The 15,325-nt window shown below is 49.0% G+C and overlaps 1 pseudogene; it reads left to right on the plus strand.

Moving 5' to 3' along the window:
• The first annotated feature begins 1,097 nt into the window (after positions 1–1,097).
• On the plus strand, positions 1,098–3,260 carry LOC138444679 (tyrosine-protein kinase RYK-like; annotated as a pseudogene).
• Positions 3,261–15,325: the final 12,065 nt, after the last annotated feature.

A 15,325-nucleotide genomic window follows, 5' to 3' on the forward strand; every position in this document is an offset into this window, starting at 1 on the left:
AAAAATATTGATATTGAGCATCTTCTCACATGCCTATGGGCCATGTGTAAGCCTTCTTTGGAGAAATGTCTATTCAGACCTTCTGCCCATTCTTTGATTGGGTTCCCTGTCTTTATTATTGAGTTGTAACAGCTTTTCGTATATTTTGGAAATTAAGCCCTTTTCAGCTGCATCCTTTGCAAATCTTTTCTCCCAGTCTGTAGTTTGCCTTTTTGTTTTGTCTATGGTTTCCTTTGCTGTGCAAAAGTATATAAGTTTGATGAGGACCTATTTCTTTATTGCTTTCCCTCATCTTTTTGTTTTCTGTTTTATATAAATTTCAAAGGTTGTACAATTATACAGGAAAAAAAAATGAGGGGCAAGCAACCTGTAGAATTACACAGAATCCTTCTTCAAAATGCACTGGTATTGAAATTGTGGAGAAAGAAACAAATGGGACCGAAGCAAACTTGCAGAGTGATGAGCTGGCCTGATTTCAATACTGCTGTGTCTCTGGGACTCAGGAAGCCGGAGGAGAGGGAGAGGGATGAGAGAAGGGCAGGTCAGTGGAACAGTCAGAACATAGTCAGCATTTATCAACTAAGTCTGCCCCCTGAACTGGCACCGGAAACAGTAACTGGGTTGGCAGAGAAGTTCCTTCAGGTTTTCATAAGATGGTATGGAAAAGCCTAAGGAAACTCAATACAATGAAGAGGTCAGTGATCATCCAAGGCAAGCTCAAGATGGCGAAGCAGGAAGCCCTGAGCTCACCCCTCCATGACCTTCTTGCCAGAAATTCTTCCCTGACCTCTGATCAATTTCTATTAATTAGAGAGACCAAAATGACAAAATGATCTAACTAGGAATATTCTGGCTGTCAGCCCAAGCACCGCTCAAGTACAGCTCCGAGGAGTGGGAAGAGGAGGGAGTGGCAGCAGCCCTGGCTTCTGGGCAGCGTCCAGTGCCTACAGCGCAGGCAGAGCCCTAGGGCGGCGCCTCCGCGCGGGGAACGCCGGCTGCCACAGACGTGCTGAGCGTGCCTCGGAGGAAAGGACCCGCTTCTCTCACCCGGCATCCTTCCCTCCTGCAAAACTGGGATCCAGGTGGCAAAGGGAGAGATGGGTGGCCCTGAGACCCGCCTTGGCTTCCTGTTGCTGCTGCTTCTGATTGTCCGGTTCAGTTCGGGGATGAAGCTGTGGGAGGGCTCAGGGAAGTTGGATGAGTTACGACCTGAACAGGGGTGGTGGTGTGCGCGGGGGTTCGGGCCCCTTTGCTCCTCGGTAGCTCCCCCAAGCTACTTGCCTGCTCTCTTGGGCAGAACAGGGGTGCCTTGGGTGAAGCAGTAATGCGGGGAGTTTGAGAGGTCCAGAACGCTACAGAAAATGCTGCTGAGGCCCCCCAGGGCCCAGCCCGCCCCTTGGGAGTCCTGGAGCCCGGGCGGGCTGGGACCCGTCGGCCTCCCCGCGGGGAAGGGACCAAGAGCCGCCCCGAAAAGCGCAAGCTCGAGATGTGTGCGCAGAGCCCCTTCTGGTCCCTACTGCTCTCGGCCCTTAAAGGACCAGCGCTCTTTATCACCGATCAGTTAACACCTGCAGGACGGCCAGGGCGAGGAAAGCTCGGCAGCCCTCAGGGGCTCCGGCTGGGGTGGGCGGCAACGGGCAGCCGAGCTTCTCCTGGGCGCTGGAGGCGGGAGCTCCTAGCCAGACGGATGTGCTGGCCTGTCTCCCGCGGACACGAGTCCCAAAGGCCGCCGCCGGTACCGCTCGGGTCTGCTAGGCTGCCTGCGGCCCGGCGCCCCTGCCCTGGAACTCCCACGCACTGTATCAGTGTTTGGGCTCCAGCTGTCCTGTTCTGGCAAAGTAGATTCTGAAGTTATGATACTAAATGCAGCTCAACTTGACAGTAACTTCAAAAAGCTTCACATCTTAGAGTTGAAACGAAGGAAAAGTTGCCATCCAGAAATTGAGGAAAGAAAACTTCAGCATTGGACAAAACGACGAGCAGAAGAACCCATTTATGATCCTGTACAGGCAGCTCCAGCCATGTCTGCACGTGTGTTTTATATCAGCCTAGGGATCTGCTGTCCAGTTATGTTTCTTGCAGTACTAGTATTAGCTGTTTTGCATCTTCATCGTATGAAAAGGATTGAACTGGAAGATAGCATCAGCGCCAGCAGTAGTTCCCAAGGGCTGTCTCAGTCCCAGTCATTCCCAGATGTCTCAGTATGTGGGAGGCAACACACCCAACAGTACAACTCCCATCTCCAGTTATCCGACCCTCTGGGTAGAGGAGGAGGACTTGAGAAGTGTCGCTCTTTTGGAGGCCAGAGCTAAGGTGAATGATATCAAAATATCTTTCCAGAGAGGGGAACTCAAAAGATGTACTCTAAGGAGGTACCTTCTGATATACTTTCCATGGGGTTTATGTAGATGAAAAAGATTCAGATAAAGAACAACAAGCATTTGTAAAAACAGTTAGAGATCGAGCTTCTGAAATTCAGGGGACAACAATGCTTCCTGAAAGTTGTGAGCTATGAGATCTTCATCACAGAAATCTTCCTATTACCCATGTGTGAACAGAAGAATGGGAAAAGCCCGTGGTGGATTGCCTTACATGAACTGGGGGTATCTTAAATTGTTCTTATGACAGTGCAAATATGTAGAGGCCAATACTCAGCAGGAAACTTCTCAACAAAACCTAGTTCACATGGCTGCTCAGATTACCTGTGGAATGAGCTACCTGGTCAGAAAGAAGTCATCCACAAAGACCTGGCAGCTAGGAGCTCTATGATTGATGACAACTTCAAGTTAAGAGCAAAGCCAATCCCTCTCCAAGTCTTGTTCTCCATGGACTCTCACTGAGGAACAACAAAAACACAGGATCGATGGATGGCTTTTGAAATTCCGGTTAAAAATAAGTTCTCCAGCCTCCCCTGGTGATCCAGTGGCTAAGACTCCATAATTCCCAATGCAGGGGCCTGGGGTCGATCTCTGGTCAGGGAACTGAATCCTGCATGCCACAACTAAGAACTTAGCATGCTGCTACTAAAAGGGCCCATGTGTTTATGACTCTGGCCAAATGCCCTTCAGTGGACGTCTACTCATTTGATGTGGCCCAGTACCTGAAAGAGGGTTACCAAATAGCCCAGACTATCAACTGTCCTGATGAAATATTTGCTGTGATGGCTTGTGCTGGGCCTTCGATCCAGAGGAGAGGTGGAGTTCCAGCAAAGGGCATGGTGTCTCACAGGGTTCCATGAGGCCCTGGGGGCCTGTGTCTGACTCTCCTCTCAGTCCCCCAGCGTCAGGAGGAAGGTGCCTGTCAAGGCCCACTTGGAGCCAGCCAGTCACATACATCACCCAGTACCACAGAAGCACATTTATCTTCCAGAACACCATGCCTTAGGAATGCTTTAGCATCTCAACTTCCTAAGACAGACTTAATGATGTGGAATACTTTCTCAATATTACTTTTATTAGGTTTAACTGAAAAAGTTTGTGTAAATGTTTTACACATAGTTGCCTTAGAGGTATAGGTACATTTTTACAAAATAGTTTTTAAAATTGTTTAAACACACATATTTGAACTAACAATCTTACTACCAACTGCTTTTTATTTTCTTAACTTCTACAAGGTAATGCAGTTGATTCACCTTTAAAGTTTTGCTTTCTTTCACTAGTCTTGGGAATGATTTATCTTCAACATGGAGTACTTTTTCTTAGGAAAATAAAAACCGTCCTGCAGCTATGGGCTAACGCCCCCGCTCCTTTATTACAGAGTAGCTATCTTGGTCCAAAGTGCCACAGAGGAATCCACAGGTGTGAGCAGAGGATAGTGGCCATATAACAATTCTAGTGAAACATCTAGGCCAGCTGCTGGTGCATCTTATTTGTTCCTTGTGGCCCTGCTTATGCCAAAACACATAACCACTTCTATCCTATGACGGCTGGCCTAGCTGAACTAATGACTAGCAGTTGATGAGCACACACCACAGTGGGCAACCCCAGTCCATGACCAGAGGCCTCATCTCTGCCAGGCCCCAGGCCTACACCAGGAGCCACGTTTAAATGGTGTGACTTTCCCCACTGCAAGTGGCGTGGCCTAGCTTCAGGACACTCGGGGTCTGTGTTGTGAGCTTTCAGGTAGAAAATGGCACGTAGCAGCTTTCTGACCACAGATACTCTGACATCACCAGTTCTGCTGGGTCATCTGCCCAAGAAGCAGCTCCAGCCATGCTCATTCTTTGCCAATTGTGACTGCTTTTGTGCTGGGACAGCAAGTTGTAGCAGAGACCTAAGGTCTGCGAAGCCTCAAATATTTCTTCTATACCATTACAGGAAACCTAAGGCCACAGTGGCATTAAACGGAGATAGGATAGGGACCACACCCCTGCAGCCCTCGAGTGGTTGTAGACTGGTACTTGTCTCTGTATTTCCTCCAGGATATTGTGTACACATACTGTTGGCTGATGGGGAGGTAGGGTCTGAAGTTTGAATCTGGAATTCACTAATATGGTAGACTTCATCCCACAATAATTTACTAGCTACTCAGGTCTCCATGCCCGTCACAAGTCCAGGATATGTGAAATGACTGCTGTGAGGTCTGTGGACCCAGTGATAACCACTGTAAGCAGAACCTGAGACTGCTGTCCATTGATGGCCTGGTACTCCGAGCATCGCTTCAACACTTGGGGAACCATGATGATGCTACGGTTCCTGTGCACTAGAAACACACTAGTGCAATGTGAATGTGAGAGTAGTTTCTGCTTCTGCAGGTTCACTTACCCCAGTAAATAACCATGTGGCTCTTTGGGAAAGAATGGAAGGACTTTTGCACTAGATGTGGTGATGAAAGGGCCCTGCTCTTTAGAACGTGGCTTCTATCTTTGGTGGCTCAGATCCAGAAAATGGGCCTGGATCAGGATGGCTGCCTTTGGCTTTCTGATCATCCAGCCTTGTGTTCTGTCTCTCTTTAATTCTTTCAATGGTACAGTTTGTATCTAGGTTCCTGCCCATCTGTTTGCCTTTAGGATCGCCCTGTGCTATGAGCCAGCATCATATTCTCTGCAGTCAGGCCCTGGCTGGCACTGAGACTCCCTAATCACTTTGACCACTGCACCTACTTTTCTGCTGCCCTAGAGCACCCCCACCTGGAATCTGATTTTTCCACAACTTCCATCCCTGTTCCTGATAGAAGCCCACAGGAACATAGTCTCCTCCCACCATCCCTGACCTTCTGCAAAAGTCATCCTTGAGCTATTGGAGATGCTTCTCATCCGTGCTTTCCTCTCGGGCTCCATAGAGTCCATCAGGCTTTCCCATGGTGCTGGTGGATTGCACACTCTCCTGCCCTTTCATACTGTGTCTGCCCTGGCAGATTCACTTCTCTGAGCCTTGGATCCCCTCCTATACCACCTACCGAGGAAGTTCTGGATGTTCTCTCATGCCATGTGGGCCAGGCCTTTCTCCAGGCTTCCAATACCCATTCTAGTGGGAGATCAACATGTCACCCCAGCCTTGCTAAACCCGGTGACCCATAATTATAAACTCCCCCTTCCTCAGCTTTGCGTTCTGTGCTCATCCTCCCCCACTGTGATCCTGCTTCCTCGGGAGCAGCCCCCAAAGCTCCCCATTTCTTCTCAGGACACTCGGAGACATTCTCATAGTCCTCTGTGTTTAGGCCTCTCCTTCTGAGCTGGCCTGGCCCACCTCTAGAAAAAATTGTGTCAGTTCATGCTAGGTGTGGAGCTTTTGAACAGAGTGGACATAGGCATATCTAGGGCTATGTGATTTTTTTGCCTGATCAAAGCTACCTCCTCTTCCTCAGCCAGTAGCTAGGGTGTGTTTGGGGTAGGGGGCAAAGACAGGGCTGTCCTGCTCTGTCAGGCAGCCCTAGAGGTTTACTCCACTCTCAGATAACTGGGGGAGGAGGTCTATGGGTTTTTTTCTCCCAACCTCACCCTCACTGTTTTGCCTTCACACATGCTCACTCTCTTTCCTATAATTTCACCATCAGTCCTCAGCCCAGACCTGGACAGCCATGCTGTGAGGTTCAAGGCCAGGTGGACAGAGAGGTTTTTCTCTCCTATGACTGTGGTCTTGCTAACATCACGTTCATGAATCCTCTGGGAGAATTCTAGAACTGAGGTCCCTATTGTTTTCTGAAACTTAGAGGGGAGCCTGGTTGATATATCCCCTAAAAATGTATTGGAGATGATCATCCTAAACAGGACTAACACTAACAACAACAACCAAAAGGGACGGTAATGAAAGGCTGTCTTGATTCCCGATGTCTATTTTTATCTTATGTTCTTTCTTCATTTTCATCCATGGACCAGAGCTCTTCAATTTGTACTATTTATGCAGTTGGGGAGGCTCCCTTTAGTGATCATGTATCTCTTACTGAGATAAAAGGTAAATATAAAATATATTTATAATATATATATTATAAAAAATAAATAAATATATATATATATATATATATAAATGGTGGATCGAGGGGCTTCCCTGGTGGTCCAGTGGTAAAGACCCCATGCTTAGACTGCTAGGGGTAGGGGTTTCCTGGTTAAGGAACAAGACCCTACATGCCTCATGGCACAACCAAAAAATAAAAATGGTGCATCTTAATTTCTATCTGGGGAAACTAAAATTTAAACCTTAACCTTTAAATATCAAAACTAAAAAATTAATACAGTCCATTAAAGAAAATGCAGCAATATTCATTACATTAGAAGTTCAAGGTGACATGGGGAAACAGAGTACAGATTCAAAGGCAGAAAAGACCATTCGTTACTGAACTACATGATAAAGTGTTTGAGGCAAATGTTGTATTGTCTTCAAGTTTGAAATGCATCAAAAAATAAGATACATTGATCTTAGGAAGATACAAACCCTCCTGCACCATGATCTTGGACTTCCTCCCTACAGAACTGTAGAAAAACCTGTGTTTGTTGTGTAAGCCATCCAGTCTGTGGTCCTCTGTATGGCAGGACCAGCTGACTAGTATAGGCTCCTGTGCTGTGCTGTGCGTAGTTGCTCATTACTGTCTGACTCTTTGTGACTCCACATACTATAGCCCTCCAGGCTCCTCTGTCCGTAGGGATTCTCCAGGCAAGAATACTGGAGTGAGTTGCCAGGCCTTCCTCCAAGGGATCTTCCCAACCCAAGGATTGAACCTGGGTCTCTCACATTGCAGGTAGATTCTTTTACCATCTGATCCACAAGGGAAGCCCAAGAATACTGGAGTGGGTAGTCTATCCCTTCTCCCAGGGATCTTCCCAACCCAGGAATCGAACCAGGGTCTCCTACCTTGCAGGTAGATTCTTTACCAACTGAGCTACTTGGGAGCCAAATATAGGCTCCTACCCTCCTACAGAGACTGGGAGATGCCAGCACTATCTCCTTTAATACTTCAGATTCAAAGAGATGGCTCCCAAGGCCCATGCTCTAGAGCCTGCAGGCCATAACTACCAAACCCAATACCATGACCACTGAACCCCACGTGCCTAAGGCCAGTGCTCCACAGCAAGAGAACAAACCTCAGTGAGAAGCCCAAGCACCGCCACTAGAGAGGAGACCCTGCTAGCTGTAGCTGGAGAAAGCCTGCACGCAGAAACATAGGCTAGGGCAACCAAAAAAACAAACATCTGTAAACAGATGCCACTCCAATATTTTTCCCTGGGAAATCCCATGGACATAGGAGCCTGGCTGGCTACAGTCCATGTGGTCTCAAAGAGTTGGATATGACTTAGGGACCAAACAGCAGCAAGGGAAGTTATACATTTTCAGATAATACCCAGTAGGGAAGCTCATGTCACACAGACTGGCAAAGCAGTGTCCGCCACTGACTCCGTTTCCACCAGGTGTGTGGCTTGTCTTAGTCTCTCACTCTCCCTTTCATCTGGGTGGGCGTGGTCACAGAGTGTGCTGGCGCGTCTCAGTAAGCAATGGCCTTAGTAAGTCACCTTAAGAGAAAGAAGAAAGAGATGGCGCCCAGGGCCTGGAGAAAACAGGCCTGAGTTGTAAAACTGGTAAGAGCAAAAGTGACAACAAGATTTTGAAATAAAATGTTCTAAGAAAAGGGAAGTCAGAGGCCTAGAGTCTGGAATGAGCTCAAGCTTCATCTCAAGTTACAGTTCAGTTCAGTCACTCAGTTATGTGACTCTGCGACCCCATGAATCGCAACATGCCAGGCCTCCCTGTCCATCACCAACTCCCAGAGTTCACTCAAACTCATGTCCATCGAGTCAGTGATGCCATCCAGCCATCTCATCCTCTGTCGACCCCTTCTCCTCCTGCCCCGAATCCCTCCCAGCATCAGAGTCTTTTCCAATGAGTCAACTCTTCACATGAGGTGGCTAAAGTACTGGAGTTTCAGCTTTAGCATCATTCCTTTCAAAGAACACAGGACTGATCTCCTTCAGAATGGACTGGTTGGATCTCCTTGCAGTCCAAGGGACTCTCAAGAGTCTTCTCCAACACCACAGTTCAAAAGCATCAGTTCTTTGGCGCTCAGCTTTCTTCACAGTCCAGCTCTCACATCCATACATGACTACTGGAAAAACCACAGCTTTGACTAGACAGACTTTTGTTGGCAAAGTAATATCTCTGCTTTTGAATATGCTATCTAGGTTGCTCATGACTTTCCTCCCAAGGAGTAAGCATCTTTTAATACCATGTGCTTGGTTACAACACTATTTTTTCCGTATCCTTCCCCATCCCAAGAACCTCATGGCCTCCGACAACTTCCCATCTGTAAAGGGATCCTGAATCTCTCTCTGTCAACTGGCACCCTATCCTCTTGCCTGAGAATTCACCCCAGCAGAAGCCTCCCAGCCTGGCCCCCAGGACATAAAGCAGGAGAGATGGGAGAAGAGTTTCCAAAAGTGTGTGACACAGGGCATGAGGGTGAGCATGCGCACCCCCACTTCTACCCTTCGGTCCCACATTCATATTCCCTGAGACTATGGAGACAGTGGCCTAAAATAGCTATTATTTAAGACAGGAGTTGGAGAACCTTTTCTTCAAAAGACAGAGAGTAACACTGTTGGTCTCGACAGGCCATTTGGTGTCTGTGTGCATTATACATCTCCACGTTTGTGCTACAAGAGCAGGCAAAGATGACCTGAAAAAAAAAAAAAAAAAGAAGAACAATGTGACTGCCCTGGGCCACAATACGCTAACAGATGACTCATCCCCTAGGGACTAGTGCAAGGGATGCCTTAGCTGCCTGTTGGTGAACCAAAAACTTGCTCTGTCCTGCCTTGTAGGTTCTGGGTGGTGTGAATGTGAAAGGATTGTGGGTCCAGCAGATATGGGCTAATGTCCCCTGACCCCTCTGCTCTAGGGTGGTTTCCATGGTCCATGAAGACATAGGGGACATTGCACGAAGCCTCAGGCATGCGCAGAGAATAGTGTGTGCATGCCTAGTCGTTGCGGTCATGTCCAACTCTTTATGATCCTATGGACGATAGCCCACGAGGGTCCAGGCAAGAACACTGGACTAGGTTGCCATGCTCTCTTTCATGGGATCTCCTCTCACTCAGGGATAGATCCCACCTGTACTCCAGCTCCAACATTGCAAGAGGATTTCTTACCACTGAGCCACAGGGGCAGGCCCTGGCGAATAGTGCTCCTACAACAATTCTGATGTCAGGCCTAAACCACCTGATGCTCTCTCTTGTTTGTTGCCTCTGGCCCTACTTATGCCAAACCACAATATTTCTTTAATCCTCTGATGGCTGGTCTATCTGAACTAATGATTAGGGTTTGATGAGCCCAAATCATGATAGACAATGTTGACATTTCCTGACCAGAGGCCTCACCTCCACCAGCCCCCAGGACCATACCAGGAGCCACATTTAAATGGTGTAGTAGTCCTCACTGCAAATCACATCGCCTTGCTTCAGGGCATAAAGGGTCTGTGTTGTGAACCTCCAAGTAAAATGCCATATTCAGCACATAGCATCTTTCCCACCACAGATACCTCTGACGTCACAGGTTCTGCTGGCTCATCTGCCCAAGAAGCAGGTCATCATTCACCGCTCATCTGTGACTGCTTTTGTGCTAGGATAGCAGTTGTAACAGAAAACCATGGTCTGCAGAGCCTGAATATGTCATATGTACAATTATAGAAATTTATGGACACACTGGGAATTAAATGGAGATAGGATAGGGACGACACTTCTGCAGCCCTGGAGGGTTGTAGGTTGGTACTCCTCTCTGTCATTTTCTCCAGAATATGATATTGCTTGCATGTACTATTGGGGGATGAAGGTCCGTGTCAGAAGTGTGAACTTGGAAATCGCTGCTGTGGTAGCCCTCACCACATGGTAATTTACTAACTGTGAAGATTTTCCATTCATATGCAAATGCAGTGGATGTGAAATGAGCACTATGAGGACCAGTGAATGGGTGACACTCCTGTGGGCAGGACGTAGGACAGATGTGTATTCCTTACACAGATCTCAGGCACCACAGTAATAACAGGTGGGCCATTATGATGTTTCAGACTGCTGGACATGATGACAGTCCCACTCTAGGTCCTTATGAACGTGGTGGTGGCTTCTCTGCCAAGTGTACACTTACCCCAGTCAATGACCGTGTGGCTTCCAAGGCCAGAAGGACTTTTGCACTTGCTGTGGTGATAAGAGGGCCCTCCTTGCTGATGCCTGGCATCTCTGTCTCTAGGAATGGATTCTGAATATAAGACCTGACTCAGTGCTGGATACTGCACAAAGGATCTGAACATTTTGTTGGGATGTCTGCACTCAGCGTCCTGAACATCCAGCCTTGTGTTTGTCTCTGTTTTTTTATATAATTTTTCCTTTCAATCGTGTAGTTTTTAATCGGGCTCACTGCTCATCTGTCTGCCTCTAGGATCGCCCTGTGCTAGGAGCCAGCGTGGTACTCTCTGCAGTGAGGCCTGGCTACAGGGGGGCTTTCTGGTCCCCTTGGCCCCTGCATCTGCTTTGTTTCTGACATAGGACACTCCCCCTGGCATCAGCTCTTCCGCCTTCTCCATCCTCACTCCTGCTGGAAGCGCACAGGAACACCAGTCCCACCACCGACCCTGACCCTCAGCAAAAGTCACCCTGGAGCTGTTGGAGATGCTTCTCATCCATTCTTTCCTCTCGGGCTCCATAGAACCTGGGGGACTGCACACTTTCCTGCCCTTTCATACCGTGTCCACCCTGGCACTTTCACTTCTCTGAGCCTTTGATCCCCTCCTCTACCACCTGCCTTGGAAGTTCTGGATTTTCTCTTTCATGCCATGTGGGCCAGGCCTTCTCCAGGATTCCAAGACCCATCAACATGGTAGATCAGCAGCATCTCCCTGGCCTTGCTCAATCCTGTGACCCCAATTGTGAATTCTCCTTTCTAGAGCTTTGGGTTCTGTGTGGGCCTTATGAGCAGAGTAGAGATAATGTTATGTGGTTCCTCCACTTGCTCAGCCTATAGGTGGTGTTGGAGGGCAGGGGGGTCTTCCTGCTCTACCAACCCAGCCCTGCAGCTTTCCTCTGCTCTCACATAAGTGGGGGGAGGAGGTAATGGGTCTTCTTCTCCAAAGCCTGCCCTCACCTGTGTTTTCCTTCACAGATGCTCACTCCTTTTGCTACAACTTCCCCGTCGATCCTCAGCCCAGTCCTGGAGAGCCGTGGTGTGTGGTTCAAGGCCAGGTAGATGGGAATGCTTTTCTCTCCTATGACTGTGCTGGCGCCATGATCCAGTCCACAAGTCCATTGCGAGAGGAGGTGAAAACTATGAACACTTGGGAAACAGAGAAACACTCAGAGACATCGGGGACTTCCTCAAGGGGCAACTGCCTGACATTATACTGGAGAAAGACACTTCCAGAGGTGAGTTCAATTCAGTTCAGTTCAGTCGCTCAGTCGCGTCCCACTCTTTGCAACCCCATGGACTGAGCACGCCAGGCTTCCCTGTCCTTCACCATCTCCCAGAGGTTTCTCTAAGTCATTTCCATCAAGTCAAACTCATGTCCATCGAGTCCAGAGGTGAGTTAGGAAGTCCAAATACTGAAGGAACTGCATCCATTGTTTATAGATACAAAATTCAATTGGGTATTGGTCCTTCCCTAGTAGTCCAGTGGAAGGAGCAGGCCTTGGAGGAGAGAACAGGGCCAGATTACATGGGCCCAGGAGAGGTGGACATGGTGAGGCAAAGAATTCGTCAAGTCCAGAGCCTGAGCTCTTTCATTTTCTTGGTGGGGTCAGACCCTCTGACCCTGCAGGGCAGGATGACGTGCTGGTGTGAAGAGGATGGACGCACCAGTGGATCCTGGCATTTTGGCTTCAGTGGAGAAATGTGCCTCCGCTTTGATTCAGAGAATGGGCACTGGACAGTGGATCATTCTGGAGGGAGGTGGATTAAAGAGAAGTGGGAGAAGGACAGAGCTGTGACCGACTTCTTCAAGAAGGTCTCCATGGAGACTGTCGGGCCTGGCTTCGGGAGTTTATGGTGCGCTGGGAGAAAATATTGAAGACCTTGGGTAAGTGAGACGAGTATAAAGAAATGGTAGTCCACTCAAGGTGATATGGACCCACCCTGTGTGTGTGCATGTGTGTGTCTGTGTGTGTGTATGTTTTGGCAAAGTGATCCATCCTAGCTGTCCCTGAAATGGATGGCCCTATAGAGTGTCATACTGAGTGATCTAAGTCAGAAAGAGAAGGAGAAATACCATACGACATGCCTTATATGTGGAATCTAAACAGAAATAGTACAAGAAAACTTACAAAACAGAAAGAGACTCACAGTCTTAGAAAACAAGCTTATGGTTACCCAGGGGAAGGGATAGTTAGGGACTCTGGGAAGGTCATGTACACACCGCTATATGTAAATGGATAACCAACAAGCTCCCATGGTATAGCACATGGAACTCTCCTCAGTGGTATGTGCCAGCCTGGATGGGAGAGGGGTTTAGGGGAGAAGGGGTACATGTATATCTATGGCTGAATCCCTTCGCTGTTCACCTGAAACTATCATAACATTGTTAATGGCTATTCCCCAATTAACAATGTTTTTGGAGTGAATAAAAATAAAAATTGAATGTAAAAAAATAAATTTAAAAAGTGGGTTGTTCCTGGGAGAACAATGATCCGGGATGCTCTGTCATCCTCCTTCCTCTTCTACCTCCTGACGTCTCTCCTGACAGCACAGGCGTTTGGAAGACTGAATGTAGATTTTTGCTGATTCAAATCCTGTAGACAACTTTTTGATTTCTGGGATTTATTTCTCACTGTACCCTCTTTCCAGAATCTTCTTCTAAATGTCACCAGTCCTTCTTCTGGAAATCTGCCAATACCACATCTGCTGAGTCAGGTCACCGTCTCTTATGTCGCAGCAGGACTGAGTGGCTGTGTTGGAAACCTTGCTCCCCCATTAGCTGTCAGAACCCCGTGAGGACTGGGCTCCTCCCTCCCCCACCGCCCCCCGTCCGGCCTGAGGATCTATCACAGGGGCCTCCATGTGATGGGTGCCAGCTGTCTGCACAGTAGGGGTACTGAGTCAGGGGGGTGAGGAGGCATCTGCCGAGTTTGCGGTCTGGACAAGGGCTTCACTCTTACTCTCCTTGCAACACCACCGACCACAGTCCACACTACAGTGCAGTCCACGGCCGCAGCCATCAAGCACATCACCTGGATCCTCCCTGTAGTCCTCACCAGTTTCATCATAACTGTCTTCCTGGGCTGAGTCCTTTCCAGGAACAGGTACTGAGGGCAAAATTCAGAGGGAAGGCAGGGGCACAGGGTCTGGTGTGAGGCCAGGAAAGGTGAATCCCAGCCAAGCCCTGCCCCTCACTGAACCACCTCATCCTGGAAATGAGCCAGTGAATAAGACCCCATATCACGTGAGAGCAGAACTCAGACAAGCTCAGCCCTGAGTTCTGAGAGGTCCCCACTGTCAGGTGACATTGTGAAAAGGGAGGGGCCTTCACTAGGCTGAGGGCCCACTGATGCTTAAAGGGTTTAGCCAAGTCCCCTGACTGAGCACAGACTGTTGGCTGGCAGGGCCCAGGGTAGGTGGTGTGAGAACAGCAGGCACTCAGGCTGAGGGCAGGACTCCCGGGGGCTGAGAGCAGCATGGGGGCTCCACCTGATGTGTCAGTGGGGAGGGGACCCACCCAGGGGCCAAGATGAGAGGGGCCAGGCTCTCATCCCAGGAGGAAGGGGTGGGAAGGCCTTTGCAGACCCAACTCCAAAGGCCTGTTCTCACAGGAAGTGGCTTGGGTCAAGCAGGCAAGGCAGGAGCCCCACAGCACAGACTGGGGCAAGGGTTGAGGCCAGGCCTGTGCTCCTGGAGCAGCTGCAGTTGTGACTTAGCCTGCATGTCAGCAGCCTCCTGGGGACCCAGAGCCTCCATCACTGAGCGGCCCTGCCTTGAGCAGAGATGCCTGGGGATGGTGGGCCTGAGCTGGGGTGGAGGCACCCAGCTGGGAGGACCAGGAAGAGAACTGAGAACTGTGTGTGCTGCTCGGAGGCTGGAGGGGTGCGAAGGAAGGAGTTTGCCTGCAGTCCCCCAAGGCTGTCAGGAAGCAAGGCCCCTCCTCTGGGGACCTGCTCCCTGGTCCTTTAGGCCCCGCTCAGAGGGGATCCAGACCTGAGTAAAGGGAGCAGATTGATTCCTCACTGGCTCCAGTCCTGAGCCTGAGCAGGGAGTGTCTGGGCCTGCCCTGACTCTGTGATGCAGGAAGGAAGGAGGAGGTGACAAGGAGCTGCTGGGCCTGAGGTGGGGGTTGGGTGGAGACATAAAAGCCCCTCAGTGAGGGCGGAGCTGGAGGAGGGGCTGGTGAGGGGCAGCCCCAGGAAATGACAGGAGTTCCTCAGCCTCCTGGACCAACACCTCTTTCTTTTCTGCAGAAGATGGTGCTCCCAGGAAGCCACTGTTTCCCCTGTTTCACCATCTATTTCCCATGAAGTGACGTGGCTAGCTGCTATGATTTTCATTTTCTGAATGTTGAGCTTTAAGCCAACTTTTTCACTCTTCCTTCACTTTCATCAAGAGGCTTTTTAATTCCTCTTCACTTTCTGCCATAACGGTGGTGTCATCTGCATATCTGAGGTTATTAATATTTTTCCCGGCAGTCTTGATTCCAGCTTGCGCTTCTTTCAGCCCAGAGTTTCTCATAATGTTCTCTGCATAGAAGTCAAACAAGCAGAGTGACAATTTACAGCCTTGACGTACTCCTTTTCTTATTTGGAACCAGTCTGTTGTTCCATGTCCAGTTCTCACTGTTGCTTCCTGACCTGCATACAGATTTCTCAAGAGACAGGTCAGGTGGTCTGGTATTCCCATCTCTCTCAGAATTTTCCAGAGTTTATTATGATCCA

Source organism: Ovis canadensis, chromosome 8 (assembly GCF_042477335.2).
Source record: "Ovis canadensis isolate MfBH-ARS-UI-01 breed Bighorn chromosome 8, ARS-UI_OviCan_v2, whole genome shotgun sequence".
Taxonomy (NCBI): Eukaryota; Metazoa; Chordata; class Mammalia; order Artiodactyla; family Bovidae; genus Ovis; species Ovis canadensis.